At 45.8% G+C, this 21,865-nt stretch overlaps 1 protein-coding gene across 1 annotated transcript in view; it reads right to left on the minus strand.

Annotated features, from left to right (window-relative positions):
• LOC129712897 (annexin A4-like) overlaps nt 1-2,120 on the minus strand; it is a 48,570-nt gene extending 46,450 nt beyond the window's left edge. The window contains 1 exon segment of the mRNA XM_055661634.1: nt 1,958-2,120. The gene's annotated coding sequence lies outside the window, so the exon portion shown is untranslated.
• Nucleotides 2,121-21,865: the final 19,745 nt, after the last annotated feature.

The raw sequence follows: 21,865 nt of genomic DNA on the forward strand, positions 1-21,865 counted from the left end.
AATAGTCAATACTTTAAACCTGCTTCATTTGTTACGAGGAACTTTACGAAAGTCAGGGCAGTACAATGTCACAGCAGCAAAGTTGCTGCCTCACAGCGCCAGAGACCCAGGTTAGATCCTGACCTCCGGTACTGTCTGAGCGGAGTTTGCACGTTCTCCCCGTGACCGTGTGGGTTTTCTCCAGGTGCCTCCAGTTTCCTCCCACACTCCAAAAACGTGCAGGTTTTTAATCGGAATTGGCTTCAGTCAGAAATTGCAAATTAACTCTAGTGTGTAGGACAGTGCTAGTGCACACGGTGATAGCAGGTTGGCACGGACTCGATGGGCCGAATGGCCTGTTTCATAGAAACATAGAAATTAGGTGCAGGAGTAGGGCCATTCGGCCCTTCGAGCCTGCACCGCCATTCAATATGATCATGGCTGATCATCCAACTCAGTATCCCGTACCTGCCTTCTCTCCATAATCCCCTTAGCCACAAGGGCCACATCTAACTCCCTCTTAAATATAGCCAATGAACTGGCCTCAACTACCCTCTGTGGCAGAGAGTTCCAGAGATTCACCACTCTTTCCATGCTGCATCTCTAAACTTAGGCATTGCTCTGCATAGAAATCTTTCAATGTTGGAAAATAGTTGCTATTTCCAAACATTGCAACAATAATCCAACTTTAAAACTGTTTTGTGTGAGAAAGAGCTGCAGATGCCGGATAAAATCGAAGGAACACACAAAATGCTGGAGTAACTCAGCGGGTGAGGCAGCATCTATGGGGAGAAGGGATGAATGGGTGACGTTTCTGGTCACTTTAGACTAATTTAAAACTACTCTGGTTGGTATGAGGAACTTTAGAAGGGATTCAGTGACTTTAACTGGGTCTGGCATTCCAGGGCAACAAACGAGCTGTTGTAGTTCAATGTATTTTTTTAAGCTGTTATGCAAACAAAAAAAAATCATAGGCCGAGAGGAAAATATGATTGCAAGGAGCAGGAACTCTCTCAGAGTGTGTTCAGATCAACTCTGGGCGTGTCGCGACAGAGACTGGACTACACATACACACGCACACACACAGTCGAATCCATGTAATTAACAGGAACTCACAACGTTAATTATATTTCACGAGGTCTGAAACTTGCTACTAGCTCTCCACGAAAATAAAAAAACTTCAACCAGGTGCCCAAGGCACAGCCTGGTCACAGAGTCATACAGCCAGAACTAGGCCCTTCGGCCCAACTCGTCCATTCAAGCCACTCCGCAGAAACAAGGAACTGCAGATGCTGGTTTACATAACAGGACACAGAGTGCTGGAGTAACTCGAAGGTGGACAAAAATGCTGTGGACAACGTTGCCTATTTCCTTAAGGGGTTCGTCTTAAGCATCTATGGAGTGAAGGAAATAGACAACGTTTCGGGCCGAAACCCTTAAGGGTTTCGGCCCGAAACGTTGCCTATTTCCTTAAGAGTTTCATCCCCAAACGTTGCCTATTTCCTTAAGAGTTTCATCCCGAAACGTTGCCTATTTCCTTAAGAGTTTCATCCCGAAACGTTGCCCATTTCCTTAAGAGTTTCATCCCCAAACGTTACCTATTTCCTTCGCTGCATAGATGCTGCTGCACCCGCTGAGTTTCTCCAGCATTTTTGTCTACCATCGATTTTCCAGCATCTGCACAGTTCCTTCTTAAACAACGTGCTGGAGTAACTCAGCAGGTCAGGGGCAGAGCAGATTCCTTCTGTCCAGAGAGATGCTGCCTGGCCCGGCTGAGTTGGTTACTCCAGCATTTTTGTGTCTGCCTTCGATTTAAAAGCCAGCATCTGCAGTTGCGACATATTTCCTCCGCTGCTACAACTACAACTGCTCACGGGAAATGGGGAAGGGCGGTGGGGTGGGAATCAGTCCAAGCTGGAAGCAAAAACACGAATTTAAGGGGAGCGGGGACTTTAAACTGCGAGTCACCCCGACCTACCTGCTCACTGAATGTCCTCACCGTCCCGAGTCTTGCCCTTGTTCTTCTTTCTCTCTCTTCCCTTATCTCTCTCTCACACTCTATATTTCTTCCCTCTCCCTCTCTTCCTCCTTCGCCAGATAGAGGGAGGCGTGTATCGACACGAATGACCACTACCTCAGCCCGACACACCCCTTCGCAACGTCAAGGCAGCGAGGAAGCGGAAATCTGCAATTATCCTTTTTTTTTTAAACGAAATTGTTTTTTTGTTACCATTCTCTTCCGTGTTAAAGTGCAGAGCAAAGATATATTTGGTGCAGAGTGAAGTTAAAAATCATTTGGAAGTTGACTGAGGGTTTCAACAACTAAGTTACAGAGATAGGTTGAATAAGTTAGGTCTTTATTCTCTGGAGCACAGAAGGTTAAGGGGGGACTTGATAGAGGTCTTTAAAATGATGAGAGGGATAGACAGAGTTGATGTGGACAAGCTTTTCCCTTTGAGAATAGGGAAGATTCAAACAAGAGGACATGACTTCAGAATTAAGGGACAGAAGTTTAGGGGTAATATGAGGGGGAACTTCTTTACTCAGAGAGTGGTAGCGGTGTGGAATGAGCTTCCAGTGGAAGTGGTGGAGGCAGGTTCGTTGGTATCATTTAAAAATAAATTGGATAGGCATATGGATGAGAAGGGAATGGAGGGTTCTGGTATGAGTGCAGGCAGGTGGGACTAAGGGAAAAAAAGTCGGACTTGTAGGGCCGAGATGGCCTGTTTCCGTGCTGTAATTGTTATATGGTTATATGGTTACACGGAGAGAACGTTGCCAATAAAGTCAACCGCCGACTCCTAACTTAGGAACATAGAAACATAGAAAATAGGTCCACCCTACTATAGTTCCCCAACCAGATGCAACTAAATTTAAAGTAGCTCTTTCTCCCAATAACCCTTTCTGGCTTAAGTAACCCCTTAAGAAACTTACAAAATTCTTAAGGGGTTGGACAGGCTAGATGCAGGAAGATTGTTCCCGATGTTGGGGAAGTCCAGGACAAGGGGTCACAGCTTAAGGATAAGGGGGAAATCCTTTAAAACCGAGATGAGGAGAACTTTTTCTCACACAGAGAGTGGTGAATCTCTGGAACTCACTGCCACAGAGGGTAGTTGAGGCCAGTTCATTGGCTATATTTAAGAGGGAGTTAGATGTGGCCCTTGTGGCTAAGGGGATCAGGGGGTATGGAGAGAAGGCAGGTACGGGATACTGAGTTGGATGATCAGCCATGATCATATTGAATGGCGGTGCAGAGTTTTGATTATTTTAAATGCTCGAAGGGCCGAATGGCCTACTCCTGCACCTAATTTCTATGTTTCTATGTAAGTCCTCCCTCCACCACCTCCAGTTTAAATTCCATTTGGAATATGTTGGAGGACCAAGAATCCAAGGAGTAGGCCATTCGGCCCTTCGAGCCTGCACCATTCGCCATTCAATATGATCATGGCTGATCATCCAACTCGGCATCCACTGGTTCTCCCCTATCCACTATACTAGTTACATCCTCGAAAAATTCTATAAGATTCGTCAGACATGATTTACCTTTCGTAAATCCATGCTGATTTTGTCCAATGATTTCACCACTTTCCAAATGTGCTGCTATCCCATCTTTAATAACTGACTCTAGCAGTTTCCCCACTACCGACGTTAGACTAACTGGTCTGTAATTCCCCGTTTTCTCTCTCCCTCCCTTTTTAAAAAGTGGGGTTACATTAGCTACCCTCCAACCCTCAGGAACTACACCAGAATCTAAAGAGTTTTGAAAAATTATCACTAATGCATCCATTATTTCTGCGGCCACTTCCTCAAGTACTCTTGCTGGACATCGTGGGCTGAAGGGCCTGTTCTGTGCTGTACTGTTCTTTGCTCTATGTAGACATTGCAGATCCCAGAGAGATACAGGTTACGTGAGAATCATTGCTGCCCAATGCACCATGATATTGAGGCCATACACATTACCTTAACTCCAGAGTCAGATGCAATATTCACGTTGAAATTGCATGAAATTCCACGTAGAAATAAAATAAAAGTGGACATTAATTTTTTTTAAGTAGGTTGAATTCAAGTGCATGAAAGTATCAGAAGAAGGGTTCCAACCCAAAATGTCACCCATCCTTTATCTCCAGAGATGCTGCCTGACCCGCTGAGTTACTCCAGCACTCTGTGTCGTTTTTCAACCATTGACAAATTATAACCTTTGGTAAAGCAGCAACAATATCCTGAGAACAAGGATCTCACATGAACTGTCCGTGTGTATAAAGAAATCAGGATGAGACGCTCTCTGTATAGATCAGAAAACAAGCTTGGAACCTACACCCTGTATGTTAGTCAGCCTGATGATCAAAGTGTGAATGGGAAAGTGGAAATTATTTTCCATGGGCTTATGAATGAATGGTTTTGTCCGGGGTAGTAACGTACTACGACCAAACGGCAGGCAAGAGCCAAACTGTTTCCGTTCCATTCCAAAAATATCCCCTGTATATACAGCAAGGTTCAACAAGTCTGCCACAGGAGGATTTAAATAAAAAGACTGACCAATGTGAGTCCTATCAAATACAATGCAAAATAAACTAGCAAGGAGGGACCTCATCTCCTTCCCACGCCATCTCCTGCCTCTGCCACACAGAGAGAAAACTAATTAAAAGCACGCACAGTACATATGCGTGCAGAATATAGTGTTAGTATGCCCCTGTCCAACTTAGGAAACCTGAACGGAAACCTCTGGAGACTTTGCGCCCCACCCAAGGTTTCCGTGCGGTTCCCGGAGGTTGCAGGTGGTTGCAGGTAGTGGAAGCAGGTAGGGAGACTGACAAAAACCTCCGTGAACCTCACGGAAACCTTGGGTGGGGCGCAAAGTCTCCAGAGGTTTCCGTTCAGGTTTCCTAAGTGGGACAGGGACATTACATCGAAATTGCAGGTAAAAGAATGGACGCATGGACACAGTGAGTTTAGTTTATTGTCACGTGTACCGATGTATAGTTACAAACAGTTTTGTTACGTGCTGTCCAGCCAGCAGAAAGACCATACATGATATAATCATGCCATCCACAGTGTACAGACACAGAATACACGGAATAACATATAGTGCAGGATAAAGTCCAGTAAAGTCCGATTCAGAATAGTCCGAGGGTCTCCAATGAGGTGGACGATAGATCAGAACCACCCTCTTGTTGGTGAGAGGACAGTTCAGTTGTCTGATAACAGCTGGGATGAAACTGTCCCTGAATCTGGAGGTGTGCATTTTCACACTTCTGTACCTCGTGCCTGATGGGACGGGGGAAGATATATATGGTGATATATAGAATAAATCTATGAAAGATATGCAAAAAAAGTAACAATGATAAGGCCGACAGGCCATGGTTCACTGTGGCCTATGTGAAAACGTGTTGTGACTAATGAGATAATGAGAGCTAGATAGGGCTCTTAAAGATAGCAGTCAGGGGATATGGGGAGAAGGCAGGAACGGGGTACTGATTGGAGATGATTAGCCACAATCACATTGAATGGCGGTGCTGGCTCGAAGGGCCGAATGGCCTACTCCTGCACCTATTGTCTGTTGACTCAGCAAGACGGCTTTGATGCTCCTGTACTCAGTGATTTCAATGGACGGTCCACATCTTTGTTAAACACAGAATGAGAACAATAGTGGAAAATTCAGAGCAGCAAAGGGCGGCACGGTGTCGCAGCGGGTAGAGCTGCTGCTTTACCCGGGTTCAATCCTGACTGCGGACGCTGTCTGTACGGAGTTTGTACGTTCTCCCCGTGACCAGCGTGGGTTTTCTCCGGGTGCTCCGGTTTCCTCCCACACTCCATAGACGTACAGGTTTGCAGGTTAATTGGCTTCTGGAAATTGTGAATTGTCCCGGGAGTTTAGGATAGTGCCAGTGAGCGGGGTGATCGCAGGTCGGCGCGGACTTGGTGGGCCTGTTTCTGCACTGTATCTCCAAACTAAAAACTAAACTAAGCAAATGGGTGTTGGCAGCAATAGATAATAATAATAATAATAATAATATCTTTTATTGTCATAGCACATAAGCGCAACGAGATTTGGCATGTCAAGTCAAGTCAAGTCAAGTCAAGTCAAGTTTATTTGTCACATACACATACGAGATGTGCAGTGAAATGAAAGTTGCAATGCTCGCGGACCTTTGTGCAAAAGACAAACAACAAAACAACCAAACAAATTATAAACACAATCATAACACACATATTCTTTTTCATAATAATAATGGAAGGAAAAAAGTTCTGTAGAGTTAGTCCCTGGTGAGATAGGCGTTTACGTTTATGCAGCTTCCATCCGATCTCACAACTTAAATAGCTAATAAAATTTAGATTTAGATTCCCCGAGAAGATGGTTTGTAAAAGAACAGTATAATAGTCAAAACAGTTCAACAGACTAAAGTGCAGACGTGTCTGTGCAACGTGACCATCCAAGGGAGACAGTCCAGGGGGGTGGGGGAGCACTCAGCAGGGCCGGTTCAGAGCCGCTATAGCTCTGGGATTGAAGCTGGAGGTTCGGGTGTAGAAGGCCTTGTAACGTCTGCCGGAGGGAAGTAGTTCGAACAGTCTGTTACAAGGGTGTGAGGAGTCTTTATGGATGCTGACGGCCTTCCTGAGGCACCGTGTTGAAACATTTGTTAAAATGTTTCAATTGCAAAAGAAAGCTACGACTGATGGAGGCAAAAAGCTCACTTATTGATGGGACATCAGGCAAGAATGAGTCCTGGGGAGGGAGGGGGGGGGGGAAAGAGGGGAGAGGGGGAGACATTACACCATTGTGAGATGCTGGGCCCACTCAACACACAAGAACATTGACAGTGGCCTTAGGAATGTAAACTAAGGTCAGCGAACTGTAAACACTCACATGCAAAACAAGCAAATCTACATATTTCCATCTGCACATTGAGATTTTTCAATTATTTCTCCAAAACTATAGCTACACCTTTGGAGTTATTTAAGGAAACAATTTTCAATGAAAAATATTGCTCAAGCATGTACCTAGTGACGCCACCTCAGTTTCCACTGAGTTTCCATTCATAAACTGACAGCAGGAGACTGGCTGGAGTAATGTGTGTACTTTTAAAATCAGCTCAGCAGTATCAAGAAATAAAATATTCTGCACATTATTACTCACTATGTTGCTTCAATACTTTATGTTCATAGTGTAGATGAACAAAGGACATTGTCAGAGTGAGGCCCAACACAAACTGGAGGACCAGCACCTCATATTTCACTTGGGTAGTTTACACCCCTGCAGTATGAACATTGACTTCTCCAATTTCAGGTAGTCCCTGCTTTTTCCCTCCATCCCCTTCCCAGTTCTCCTACTAGTCTTACTGTCTCCGCCTACATTCTATCTATGTCCTGCCCCCTTCCCTGACATCAGTCTGAATGAGGATCTTGACCCGAAACGTCACCCTTTCCTTCTCTCCAGAGATTCTGCCTCACCAGTGAGTTACTCCAGCATTATGTGTCTACCTTCGATTTAAACCAGTATCTGCGGTTCTTTCTTCCTCAACAAAGGACCAGCATTGAGGTGGAGACACGATAAACTGCAGATGTTGGACTCTCGAGCAACAGAGAAATTCCTGGAGGAACTTGGTGGGTTAGGCAGCGTCTGTGGGGGAATAGATTCCACCATTTCAACAAGATGCAGCACAGTACAAGATGGGTTCCACCAAGATGCAGCACAGAATGCCACAGGAGATCCTTCTTCCCTGTGGCGACCAAACTGTACAACTCGTTCCCCTTCTGTCGTGGGATACTGACTGACTGCCCCCACCCCTTCCTCCCCCCACCCCTTCCTCCCCAATATTTGCACATCCCCACTCGTCACTTTAATTTCATGCTTCATGTATTTTGTGTTTTATGACCACTGGCAGATCAATTTCCCTCTGGAGAGAAACAAAGTTGTATCGTATCGGTCAGTTGGCGTTTCGGGCAAGGACCCTTCTTCAGTCTGCAAGCACGGGTCAGAATATGGTCAAAGAGCAGGAGGCATCACAGAGGGTGAGCAGTGAGAGAAGGTCTCACAGAACTCCCACCAGAGAGAGGAGGGGAACCTCCTCAAAGTAGGCGTACCTTGAGAAGATTTTACAGTGGAGCGGTAGAATGGAGACACAAGAGACTGCAGATGCTCGAATGTTGAGCAAAAAGCCTGTTGGAGGAACTCTGATGGTCACCCTCTAGCAGGAATAGACGGATGACTTTTTGGGTAGGGGCCCTTCTTTGGACTGATTGGACTCCTTGTGTCTCCATTCAAGAATTGTCCACTGATGTCTATGAAACCCAAGTAGTAAAGACCACCCTTAAGCATGGAGGTGAACGGAAGCGGAGTGGCTTTGTGAAGATGTTCTGAAGGAGCTATCTTCACTGGCCTTCCATCTTGTGCTTCAACTCTAATCTCTTCGCTAAAGAAGGAGTGGGAGGATTTTGGAGTCAAATAAAACCCTTCAGATTCATGGAACAGGATGGAATACTTTATTCTGCCATGTGGCAAGGTACTGTGAAATTATTTGCTTGCGTACCCAATGTTTACAAATAGCGGCTACCCACGGCGCTGACAAAGTTACCAAGTACACCAGCCCCTCCTTTAGAAACATAGACAATAGGTGCAGGAGTAGAGGCCATTCGGCCCTTCGAGCCTGTACTGCACCGCCATTCAATATGATCATGGCTGATCATCCAACTCAGTATCCCATCCCTGCCTTCTCTCCATACCCCCTGATCCCTTTAGCCACAAGGGCCACATCTAACTCCCTCTTAAATATAGCCAATCAACTGGCCTCGACTACCCTCTGTGGCAGAGAATTCCAGAGATTCACCACTCTCTGTGTGAAAAAAGTTCTTCTCATCTCGGTTTTAAAAGATTTCCCCCTTATCCTTAAGCTGTGACCCCTTGTCCTGGACTTCCCCAACATCGGGAACAATCTTCCTGCATCTAGCCTGTCCAACCCCTTAAGAATTTTGTACGTTTCTATAAGATCCCCTCTCAATCTTCTAAATTCTAGAGAGTACAAGCCGAGTCTATCCAGTCTTTCTTCATAAGTCTTTGTTCTCCCCCCCTCCGCCTCCTTCTGGGTCTCCCTTTGTTCTACCCCTCCCTCAGTGATCCCATACCGAGTCCTCCAATATCCATTGTTCTTCCCCTCCCCCCTCACGGCGGTTCCCCCAACGCTCTCATTGACCACGGATCATCCGTCGAGGCTTCACTGCTGCCGAGGCTCAACCACCACCGCACTGTAATGCAAGCTAACTACCAGGGGTACTGAGCACAAGAACAGGGAGCTATTTTCAGTTTAAACCAGCATCTGCAGTTCCTTCCGACAGGACATGTTATTTGTTATACAGCTCCACGATTGCAATATTTACACAAAAGACACACACACACACACAATATGTACACAGACACACAGACACACCAAGGCTAAAATTCAAAACAAATTGCAAAATGATTACAGCAAAAAAATAATCTCCTAGAGGAACTTGGTGGTTTGACAATTGCAGAAGGATAAAGACACAATGTCCATTGTAGGCTGCGGAGAAGATGATCAAAGGAGAGAATGCAATCAATAATGGTCTATTGTTAATGGTTAATGTTTTATGTGTCATTCCTAACAGTCACTGGTCACTGTATGTAATGTTGTCACTTGTGGGCTGGGCACCAAGACAAATTCCTTGCAATTGGCCAATACATGAATTCATTTATACAAGCAGTGATACTAAGCAGCACTAAACATGATGACAGTGAAACTAGTAGTGGGGAGGGACAGAGAGAGAATCTAGAGGTGGAGTCAAGGGCTCGTCCCACTTGGGCGTAATTTGCGCCTCATGTAGAAAATTGGTCGCGTGGGGGGGGGGGGGGCGTGGGGCGTGGGGCATGGCGAGGCGTGCAATCGCATGTAGTGGGGCACGGTATCACGCGGCGCTCCAGGATTCCGTAGTGTACCGAAATCCTTGCGCACCACCTGGTGGTGATACCGTGATACCGTGCCCCACTACATGCGATTGCACGCCTCGCCATGCCCCCACGGTTACGTCACTGTGCGGCAATGTCCTTAAACATGTGGCGCCGCCCATACGCTGTCATGTAACCTCTAACCTTCTCCACACAGACCTCTTCCTGGCCTGTCTTGTTGTACTCCTGCCTGGCTGATCTGCAACTATGAGGGCTGCTGCAAACGGAAGTCTCTGTTGTTGTTGTAGCAATAACATCTGTAGTTCTTCCATGATGGTCATGATGTAGAATAGGGAAGCAGGGTGTTCTAATGACATCACGCGTCAGTCACCACTGGCCTGTGGCGTAAATTACTCACAAATTACACCCAAGTGGGACAGGCCCTTTACTGTCTTAGAGTGCATACAGAAACATAGAAACATAGAAATTAGGTGCAGGAGTGGGCCATTCGGCCCTTCGAGCCTGCACCGCCATTCAATATCCGATCATCCAACTCAGTATCCCGTACCTGCCTTCTCTCCATACCCCCCGATCCCTTTAGCCACAAGGGCCACATCTAACTCCCTCTTAAATATAGCCAATGAACTGTGGCCTCAACTACCTTCTGTGGCAGAGAATTCCACAGGTTCACCACTCTCTGTGTGAAAAAAGTTTTCCTCATCTCGGTCCTAAAAGATTTCCCCCTTATCCTTAAACTGTGACCCCTTGTTCTGGACTTCCCCGACATCGGGAACAATCTTCCTGCATCTAGCCTGTCCAACCCCTTAAGAATTTTGTATGAACCAGCGACTCAGGTTCCAGCCTGACTACGAATGCTGTCTCTACGGATTTTTTACGTTCTCCAAGTGATCTGCGTGGCTTTTCTCCAAGATCTTCAGTTTCCTCCAACATTGTAAAGATGTACAGGTTTGTAGGTTAATTGGCTTGGCATAAATGGGCCGAAGGGCCTGTTTCCACGCAGTATCTCTCAAACTAAAGTGGAATGAAGCAAGACCACTGTGGGCCTTCAACATCTTTGCTGGTTTTAATTTGTTCTTTTCTTACCTTTCATTCATTATTTCTGCGCACCTTTTCATACCTCTCGTTTCTCTCTCTCTCCTGACTCTCAGTCCGAAGAAGGGTCTCGACCCGAAACGTCACCCATTCCTTTTCTCCAGAGATGCTGCCTGAACCGCTGAGTTGAGGTGTCTGGGGTTATGGAGCAAAGGCAGGGGAATGGGGTTGAGAGGGAGACATAGATCAGCCAATAATTGAATGGCGGAATAGAGTTGATGCGCCGAACAGCCTAATTCAGCTCCTAGACATATGAATGTACGAGTTACTTCAGTATTGGGCCTCTATCTTCTGCAGAAGGATATAGTTACTGTAGAAATTTCTTCTGAAAAAATGTGTATATGTGATTTAAGCTAAATAGGTGCTAAAATGTGTAAGTCACATTATATCTAGGGAACAGCCAACACAAAATGTGTCGTTCCCCTTATTCTCAAGTATGATGTGGAGTTACAGCATCATCTAGTGGCCATGAAGATCATGGACAAGTGGATCAGCTGCAAGTAGAAAAGATAGTTATTTCCTCAAAACCTACATAACTGGTTTGACAGGATGTTGTGTTTAAGAAGGAACTGCAGATGCTGGAATTCACTCTCTCTTCGACATCAAAGCCAACCTGGACCTCCACCTAAACACAAAGTACTGGAGGAACTGAATGGGTCAAACAGCATCTGCGGAGAGGAATGAACAATAGACAATAGGTGCAGGAGTAGGCCATTCGGCCCTTCGAGCCAGCACCGCCATTCAATATGATCATGGCTGATTATCCACAATCAGTATCCCGTTCCTGCCTTCTCCCCATATCCCCCGACTCCGCTATTTTTAAAGAGATGACCTTTTGGGTCAAGGCCCTTCTTCTGACAGCTCCCAACCCAAAACATTCCCTCCACAGACGCTGCCTGACGGTCTGGGTTACTCCAGCACTTTGTGTTTTTTCCAGCATCAGCAGTTCCTTGTATCTCCATTCAAGGCTCTCTCTAACGCAGCATCAAAAGCACTTGTGACACTAATCTGGGTCTACACCCTGCCTGAGACAATCTCTCCACCCTGCCTCCTGTCTGCAAACTAGTGTTTGTGTTAATATTGAATTCTCAGGTAACTAACCTATTAACAACCTCCCTCTCCTTTCTACCTCCCTGTTCATAGAAACATAGAAATTAGGTGCAGGAGTAGGCCATTCGGCCCTTCGAGCCTGCACCGCCATTCAAACTATGATCATGGCTGATCATCCAACTCAGTATCCCGTACCTGCCTTCTCTCCATACCCCCTGATCCCCTTAGCCACAAGGGCCACATCTAACTCCCTCTTAAATATAGCCAATGAACTGGCCTCAACTACCCTCTGTGGCAGAGAGTTCCAGAGATTCACCACTCTCTTCAATGTGAAAAAAGCTTCTTCTCATCTTGGTTTTAAAGGATTTCCCCTCCGCATCCTTAAGCTGTGACCCCTTGTCCCTGGACTTCTGACAGCTAACATCGGGAACAATCTTCCTGCATCTAGCCTGTCCAACCCCTTAAGAATTTTGTAAGTTTCTATAAGATCCCCTCTCAATCTCCTAAATTCTAGAGAGTATAAACCAAGTCTATCCAGTCTTTCTTCATAAGACAGTCCTGATAGCCCAGGAATCAGTCTGGTGAACCTTCTCTGCACTCCCCCTATGGCAATAATGTCCTTCCCTCAGATTTGGAGACCAAAACTGTACGCAATACTCCTGAATTTGCACCCATTTCTCCTGCATTCCATCCTCTGGCTTCACAGTTCACCCCTCTTCTATCCTTATCTTGCACCTTTTGTCTCAACAACTCTGGCCTTTGTCCAACCACCTACCAATCAATACCCTCCCCCCCTCCCTTGCCTGTGTCCACCTATCACTATGGATTTCCTTCGCTCCATAGATGCTGCTGCATCCGCTGAGTTTCTCCAGCATTTTTGTGTACCTTCCACCTATCACTTAACAAGCTTTGCCCTGCCCCTCTTCTCTTCCAGCTTTCTCCTCCCCATCCGATCCCTGCTACAATCAGTCTGAAGAAGGGTCCCGACCCAAAACAGGGTCCCGACCCAAAACATCACCGACCCACGTTCACCAGAGGTGCTGCCTGACCTGCTGAGTTACTCCGCTACTTTGGATCTCTTTGTAAACCAGCATCTGCAGTCCCTCGGATCAACATGTCTTGTTTTCTCACTTGTAGCATTGTGAGAAGAGGGCATCGGTCTGAAACACGGACTCTGTTTCTCTCCCCACAGGTGCTTCCTGACCTGCTGAGTGTTCTGACCTAGCAGTTCCTGTTTGCTATTTCAGATTTCCAACATCAGCAGATTTTATTTTTTTCACCCCTCGTCCTGAGCGACGTCAGGCAGGGCTGGAACTGAATCTCCAGCTGCTGAACTAAATGCTTCCAATTCTAGCCAGCTTTCTGGAATTCAACCCCATTGCCTTGTGGAAATATTTTTTTAGGCACCGTCTCTCCCGACGCCAGAAGCTTTGATGGGAGAGGTTTAATCGAGATACACAACTTTGAGAGGCCTCCACAGGAGTGAACAGAAAGGCCCCATTTCCTTCAGCAGAGAGGTCAATAACTACAGTTCTTGTAGCACCATAACTACAGCGTTTGATTTAAAACACACGGGCCGGATTAGATGGAAATCGGGGAAACAAAGAACTCCGCTCCCTTGTTGGGGATGGGAAAGGTGCAGGGTCAGGGGTTTTCTGTTCAGGATCGCGGTGAAGACCACCTACCCAATCATTTAAAAAGCACCCCAATGAACATTCAATGTTGGGGGAGTCCAGAACCAGGGGCCACAGTTTAAGAATAAGGAGTAAGCCATTTAGAAAGGAGACGAGATGACACTTTTTCACACAGAGAGTGGTGAGTCTGTGGAATTTTCTGCCTCAGAGGGCGGTGGAGGCCGGTTCTCTGGATACTTTCAAGAGAGAGCTAGATAGGGCTCTTAAAGATAGCGGAGTCAGGGGATATGGGGAGATGGCAGGAATGGGGTACTGATTGGGGATGATCAGCCGTGACCACATTGAATGGCAGTGCTGGCTCGAAGGGCCGAATGGCCTACTCCTGCACCTATTGCCTAGTGACTGGGATAGACACAAGAGTCAGACAGCACAGAAACACTTCAGTCCAAATCTCCATGGCGACCAAGATGCCCCATCTAATAGTCCCATTTGCCCACATCACTCTAAATCTTTCCTATCCATGTACCTGTCTAAACGTTGAATAATACCTGCCTCACCTACACCTCTTCTGGCAGCTCGTTCCACAAACCCACTACTCCCCTAGTCATATATTTCCATGGAGCTATGATTTTGCCCCATCCACAAAATAACGTGCGTGTTGGGTATATGGAGATGTATATCCAAGCCGCACGAGTGTGCTCCGTCATTCAATAAGATCACAGCTCATCTGATGAGAGTCTCCACATTCTGCCCGATCCCTCCAACTCTTGATTCCCATGTAGTTGAAAACTCAGAGGGTGCAGCAGCATCTATGGAGCGAAGGAAATGGGCAACGTTTCAGGCCGAAACCCTTCTTCAGACTGATTCATCAAGTCTACTCCGCCATTCATTCATGGCTGATCTATCATAGCAAAAGGATTTGAGTATAGGAGCAGGGAGGTTCTACTGCAGTTGTACAGGGTCTTGGTGAGACCACACATGGAGTATTGCGTACAGTTTTGGTCCCCAAATCTGAGGAAGGACATTATTGCCATAGAGGGAATGCAGAGAAGGTTCACCAGACTGATTCCTGGGATGTCAGGACTGTCTTATGAAGAAAGACTGGATAGACTTGGTTTATACTCTCTAGAATTTAGGAGATTGAGAGGGGATCTTATAGAAACTTACAAAATTCTTAAGGGGTTGGACAGGCTAGATGCAGGAAGATTGCTCCCGATGTTGGGGAAGTCCAGGACAAGGGGTCACAGCTTAAGGATAAGGGAGAAAACCTTTAAAACCGAGATGAGAATAACTTTTTTCACACAGAGAGTGGTGAATCTCTGGAACTCTCTGCCACAGAGGGTAGTTGAGGCCACAGTTCATTGGCTATATTTAAGAGGGAGTTAGATGTGGCCCTTGCGGCTAAGGGGATCAGAGGGTATGGAGAGAAGGCAGGTACGGGATACTGAGTTGGATGATCAGCCATGATCACATTGAATGGCGGTGCAGGCTCGAAGGGCCGAATGGCCTACTCCTGCACCTATTCTCTATGTTTCTATCTTTCCCTCTCAACCCCATTCTCCTGCCTTCTCCACATAACTCTTGACACCCTTATAATCAAGAATCCGCGCCTTAAAAATATCCACTAACTTGGCCGCCACAGCCGTCTGTGGCAATGAATTCCACAGATTCACCACCCTGTGACTGAAGAAATTCCTCATCTCCTTTCTCAAAGCAAATCCTTTTATCCTCGACTTCCCCATCAGTAGAAACATTCTGTCCACATTCACTCCACCCAAGCCTGTAGATTGCACTTATACAAGTACTCCGGATTGCATTCATATATCATGTCATTGATCTAGGTAGCACACAAAGTGTATTTCAGTACACATCAATGATAAACCAATACCAGGTAGCTAAAGGGCATGTGTGAGGGATATAAGTTACAGGGAAACAAGTTACCCGATAAAGTTGATGGACTCAACAGACTCTATTTCGATGGAGATCTGAGAAAAAATATTTGTCGTAGACCTACTTATGGTAAACCCCAACAATGATCTAGTAACATTAATTTTGATTTAGTTATGTAATATTGAGATGGAAACTTCACACCTCAAGATAATATTATGTTAATAATTTTGTTAAACACAAATATAATTTACATAATAACTCTCCAACTGAGCTAAAAATTGAAAAATGAAAATTCAAACCAGATTGTATTGTAAATGCAGCAGCTGTAAAGAAAGCATGACCTTCGAGCCTGCATTGCCATTCAATATGATCATGGCTGATCATCCAACTCAGTATCCTGTACCTGCCTTCTCTCCATACCCCCTGGTCCCTTTAGCCACAAGGGCCACATCTAACTCCCTCTTAAATATAGCCAATGAACTGTGGCCTCAACTACTTTCTGTGGCAGAGAATTCCACAGATTCACCACTCTCTGTGTGAAAATTTGTTTTCTCATCTCAGTCCTAAAATACTTCCCCCTTATCCTTAAACTGTGACCCCTTTGTTCTGGACTTACCCGAATTAAACTCCATTAGCCACTGCTTGGCCCATTTGCCCAGCTGATCAAGTTACCACTGTGATATTTGGTAACCATCTTGACTGTCTACAAAACCACCTCATTCAGTGTCATCTGCGATGCTTATTAACAACATTTGGTAAAAGTACTTCTCTAGGTTTCCAAAAAGTTTGGGAAGTTCAGGACTTCTGAAAAGTTTTCCAAGTCCTACAAGTCTTTTTAAAAAGTATAGCAGCAGGAAATGCTGCATATGTGTAATGGGGAATATATGAAGAGAGGAGTTTGCAGTCATAGACGTTAGAATTTGGCTCAAGCTCATGTTACATTTGTCTAAAATTTCACTCAGATAAATAGTTTGACAGGACCAGACAGGTCTGCTGGCCACAGTCCAATTTTATCTTTGAAGTGGTAACTTTGGGAATGATGATACTTAGTGCAAGTGCGAGAACATTGTTTAGTTCTTCGATATACGGACGACAAAATCAGGGCGAGTTTTCAAACGATCTTGATGAAGTAAACAGTTTTGAGATGGAACATAATCAAGCAGCGTCTGTGTACAACGTTTAAACCTCTGGTGAAATAAACTCTGAACTATATACATGTGGGGGCAATGGGTTTGTCTTTTTGCAGTATTTGTGTGTGTGTGTGCATGCGCGTGTGTGTGTGCTTGTGTGTGTGCGTGCATGTGTGTGCGTTGTGTTGTGTGCTTGTGTGTGTGTGTGTGTTTTTATCTCTCTCGCTCTCTCTCTCTCTCTGTGGGGGTGTGTGTGTGTGTGCGCGTGCGTGTGTGCGTGCGTGTGCGCGCTTTTATGTGTGTGTGTGCTTGTGTGTGTGTGTTTATCTCTCACGCTCTCTCTCGCTCTCTCTCCCTCTGTGGGGCTGTGTGTGTGTGTGTGTGTGTGTGTGTGTGCGTACACACATATATACACACACTGAACTTTTTTTTCTCATTTATTACATTGTTTACAGAGTACTATCTTTACATATCGTGTGTGAAGGAACTGCATTTGCTGGTTTAAACCAAGGATATAGACACAAAACGCTGGAGTAACTCAGCAGGACAGACAGCATCTCTGGAGGGAAGGAATGAGTGATGTTTCGGGTCGAGACCCTTCGTCAGTCTGAAGAACGGTCTCTACTTGAAACATCACCCATTCCTTTCCTCCGGAGATGCTGTCTGTCCCACTGAGCTACTCCAGCATTTTGTGTCTATCTTCATGTTAACATATCCCCTTGTGCTGCAGCAAGTAAGAATCTCATTCTATCTGAGACAGATGACAATAAAACATTCTTGACTATCTCTTCCGCCACTTTTTTCTCCTTCCCTTGAGAACCTGCCAAGGACCATTATTCTCCCACTCAGAGCTGCTTTCCCTCCTGGAAACAAGTGGGGAGATTTCTCCCCCTCACGTACCGTCCATGGGCTTGTGGCTCGGACTTGACACTTTCTGCCTGGGGCCCTGGTCACATGGCAACAGATGTTAGCACTTTGCAACAGGGTACAGGAAATAGATTTCTTAGTGAAACAAACTTTAAATAAAAAAGGTACCAGGGTAAACATCTCTTGGACAGTAATGAGGCATTACATGAAAACAAACATCGAGAACAACCTCTTTATGTGAGCGGAGTCCCACTGTTGGATGTGTTGCTATTGCTTGACTCTTTCCTGACCTTTGAGGAAGGAGCAAGGATTTTTATAAATTAGTCTCGATGAGATCTTTTGTACGAGGAGACAGTTGTTTGTGCGATTGCCTCAATTGATTTCTCCGGGAGATTCCCTTGGGCCAGTGACTAAAAGGGTTTAAGAGTTGATCATTGTTCCTGTACAGCCACATCATTGCTGCTATCCATTGGTGTAACCCATTTCTGCAATGCTTTCATTTTTCTCCATCAGAGGAGTGATGATTGAGTGGTATAGCACAGGTGTAGGCCATTCTACCACAAGGCCCATCACACGCATCAACACATTTACCTGCAATAGACCAATAGACATCTCTGCCTTGGCAATTCAAGCACAGGAAGGAACTGCAGAGGTTACACAGAAGAGCTGGAGAAACTCAGCGGGTGCAGCAGCATCTATGGAGCGAAGGAAATAGGCAACGTTTCGGGCCGAAACCCTTCTTCAGACTGATCGGGGGTGGGGGTGGGTGGGGACAAGAAAGGGAAAAGGAGGAGTAGCCAGAAGGCTGGAGGGTGGGAGGAGACAGCAAGGGAGCTGAGGAAGGGGAGGAGACAGCAAGGACTAACAAAATTGGGAGAATTCGATGTTCATGCCCCCGGGGTGCAGACTCCCCAAACGGAATATGAGGTGCTGTTCCTCCAATTTCCGGTGCTGCTCGCTGTGGCCATGGAGGAGACCCAGGACAGAGAGGTCGGAGACGGAGTGGGAGGGGGAGTTGAAGTGCTGAGCCACCGGGAGGTCAGCTTGGTTATTGCGGACTGAGCGGAGGTGTTCGGCGAAACGATCGCCCAACCTCCGCTTGGTCTCACCGATATAGATCTGCTGGCATCTAGAGCAGCGGACGCAATAGATGAGGTTGGAAGAGATGCAGGTAAACCTCTGTCGCACCTGGAACGATTGCTTGGGTCCTTGAACGGAGTCGAGGGGGGAGGTAAAGGGACAAGTGTTGCATCTCTTGCGGTTGCAAGGGAAAGTGCCCGGGGTCCGGAATTCTCTGCATCAGGCAGTGGAGGCCAATTCTCTGGATGCTTTCAAGAGATAGAGTTAGATAGGGCTCTTAGAGAGTGGAGTCAGGGGATATGGGGAGAAGGCAGGAACGGGGTACTGATTGGGGATGATCAGCCATGATCACATTGAATGGCGGTGCTGGCAAGGAACTGCAGATGCTGGTTTTAGACAATAGACAATAGGTGCAGGAGTAGACCATTCGAGCCAGCACCGCCATTCAATGTGATCATGGCTGATCATCCCCAATCAGTACCCCGTTCCTGCCTTCTCCCCATATCCCCTGACTCCACTCTCTAAGAGCCCTATCTAACTCTATCTCTTGAAAGCATCCAGAGAATTGGCCTCCACTGCCTGATGCAGAGAATTCCGGATTCACAACCAAGATTCACAATTCACACAGTTTTTTCCTCCATTCTAAATGGCTTACCCCTAGATAAACCGATCTTTCTGTGCACAGATTGGAAGCCCACCAAAGTCTCTACTTCCCCAGATGATGAATAAAGTTCAGCAACTCATTCCAACATTGACAGATTCATCGTAGAAAGCATCCTATTGGCTTGCATTATATCTTGGTTTGGGAATAGCTCTACCCAAGACCACAAGAAACTGTAAAGAATAGTTGTTGTAGCCCAGTCTATCGCCAGACCAGACTCCCCACCATCAACCATCCACACTGTCCTCTATTTAGGTAATGCAACCAACAGTCAAGGAACTATTTCACCCTCTTCTTCACCTCTCCTCTCAGGCAGTAGATACAAAAACTCAAAAGTATGTACCACCAGACTGAGGAACAACCTCTTCCCTACTGTTATCAGACTAAATTCATAAATCAGAGGAACAGAAATAGGCCATTCAGCCCATCAAGTCTACTCTGCCATTCAATCAAGTCTTATCTAGCTTTCCTTCTCACCCCCATTCTCCTGCCTTCTCCCTGTAAACTTTGACCTTACCAATCAGGTATCTGTCCATCTCCAACTACTGAACAATCATCCCTTAAATCAGCTGGTAGTCCCAATCTTCCAACCTGCCGCATTGTGGATGCTGCACTTTTTCTTTGGGACTATAATGCCACAATGCTGCAAAATTTAATTCTGCACTGTTTTCCCCCCCCCCCCCCCCCCCCCCCCCCCCCCCCCCCTGTGCACAACCTATTGTATTAGAGTATAACTTGATGGTCCTTATGAATGGCATGATCAGAATTTATTGGATAGCACAGAGAAGATTTCCACTGTACCTCGGTCCATCTGATAATGATAAACCTACATCACATCAATCGCAAAAGTACTCCATGGTCTGTAAAATGCCTAAAGACATTATGAAAGACAATACAAATTCAAACTTCGGTTTATTTGTGCTTTCCAACTAAGAAAAATCTGATAAAAATGATTTTCAGAAAACTCAAAATAATTCCTGGGAATTATTTAGTAATCATTTACAGAATTCAAAGAAATAAAATATGGTTTGTAGGAATCACAGAATGATTATTGAGTGAGCTGCTGTGGAACTGAGTGAATAAACCATATCACAGGCTTTGTGCAGGCATCTGAATATGCATAGCCCAAGATAGACACTAAATGCTGGAGTAACTCAGCGGGACAGGCAGCATCTCTGGAGAGAAGGAATGGGTGACGTTTCAGGTCGAGACCCTTCTTCAGCCTAACCTCAGTCAGCATCGCCTAATTTGGCTCTAAATCTGTGATGAATCCCTTGCCTCTTGCTTGGGAAAGACAATTAAACTGCTGCAGATTTTGAACAAGCAAAACATCTGCCTAGAATAGATGATTCACTGGTTTGGCTGTTACCCAACAGACACACCAGCTCAGTTTGCATGGCTCCGTTGAGCCAAACGTTTCAGCTTGGAGCAAGGATTATTACAAGACCTTGTGTGAAATGGAGGCAGACACATAATGGAGTAACTCAGCAAGTCAGGCAGCATCTGTGGAGAAAAAGGATGGGTGACCTTTCTGTTCGAGACTCTTCTTCAGACTAGAGAACCAGTATCTCTTTGGTGTTAAGTGATGAAAAGCTAAGTAGCAACCCCAACAACCTACATGAAGAATCAACATTTTTTTTTCCATGCTGGCACTAACTTTCAAAGTTGTTGCCAGGACTCGAGTATCTGAGCTGCAGGGAAAAAGATTGAGCAGGCTAGGATTTCATTTCTCGCAGCCCAGAAGGCTGAGGGTTGATCTTATAGAGGTGTACAGAATCACGAGGGGGATAGATAGGGTGATTGCACACTTTTGCCCAAGGCAGGGGAGTCAAGAGCACTTGGGCTTAAGGTGAGAGGAGCAAGATTTAACAGGAACCAGAGGAGCTACTTTTTCCAGTCAGAGGGTGCTGGAGATATGGATACACCCACCCCACTCTTGAATAAAAAAAAGTTGCCCCGCAGGTTCCTCTGTGTGCAGATCGCAAGGCATAGAAGCAGAAGTAGGCCATTCAGCCCATCAGGTTTACTGCACCACATCAATATGCTGCCCCTCAGGTTCCGATTAAAACTTTCCCCCATCACCTTAAAGTACATCAGTCTGAAGAAGAGTTTCGTCCTGAAACGTTGCCCATTTCCTTCGCTCCATAGATGCTGCTGCACCCGCTGAGTTTCTCCAGCACTTTTGTCTACCTTAAAGTACATATGTAAATGAAGTGGACATCACATTTTACTTTTCATGGGAATATTGTGCATGGTCTAATAACTTTGAATTAAGTAGGCACTTTTCCAAATTATGTGTTTCCCTTGTGCCATTCAGCATGTTACTGCGCAAAAAACCCAAAAGATACTTACCATGCTGCACTGGGGAATCATCTGTACTCCCCTCGAACAACCTCACTCATGTTTGTCTCGGCACGGATTTCTGCAGCAAAGGTGGGAATCCAGGACATTCAAATAGCTGATGCAACCCGATCTTATGCACAAGCTCTGCTGATAGTTCAGGGTAATCTCACTGTGAATTGAAGTCACCTGTTTGATCTTGTGAGGCTGGTACAATTGTGAG

Source organism: Leucoraja erinacea, chromosome 34 (genome assembly GCF_028641065.1).
Source record: "Leucoraja erinacea ecotype New England chromosome 34, Leri_hhj_1, whole genome shotgun sequence".
NCBI classification, from domain to species: domain Eukaryota; kingdom Metazoa; phylum Chordata; class Chondrichthyes; order Rajiformes; family Rajidae; genus Leucoraja; species Leucoraja erinaceus.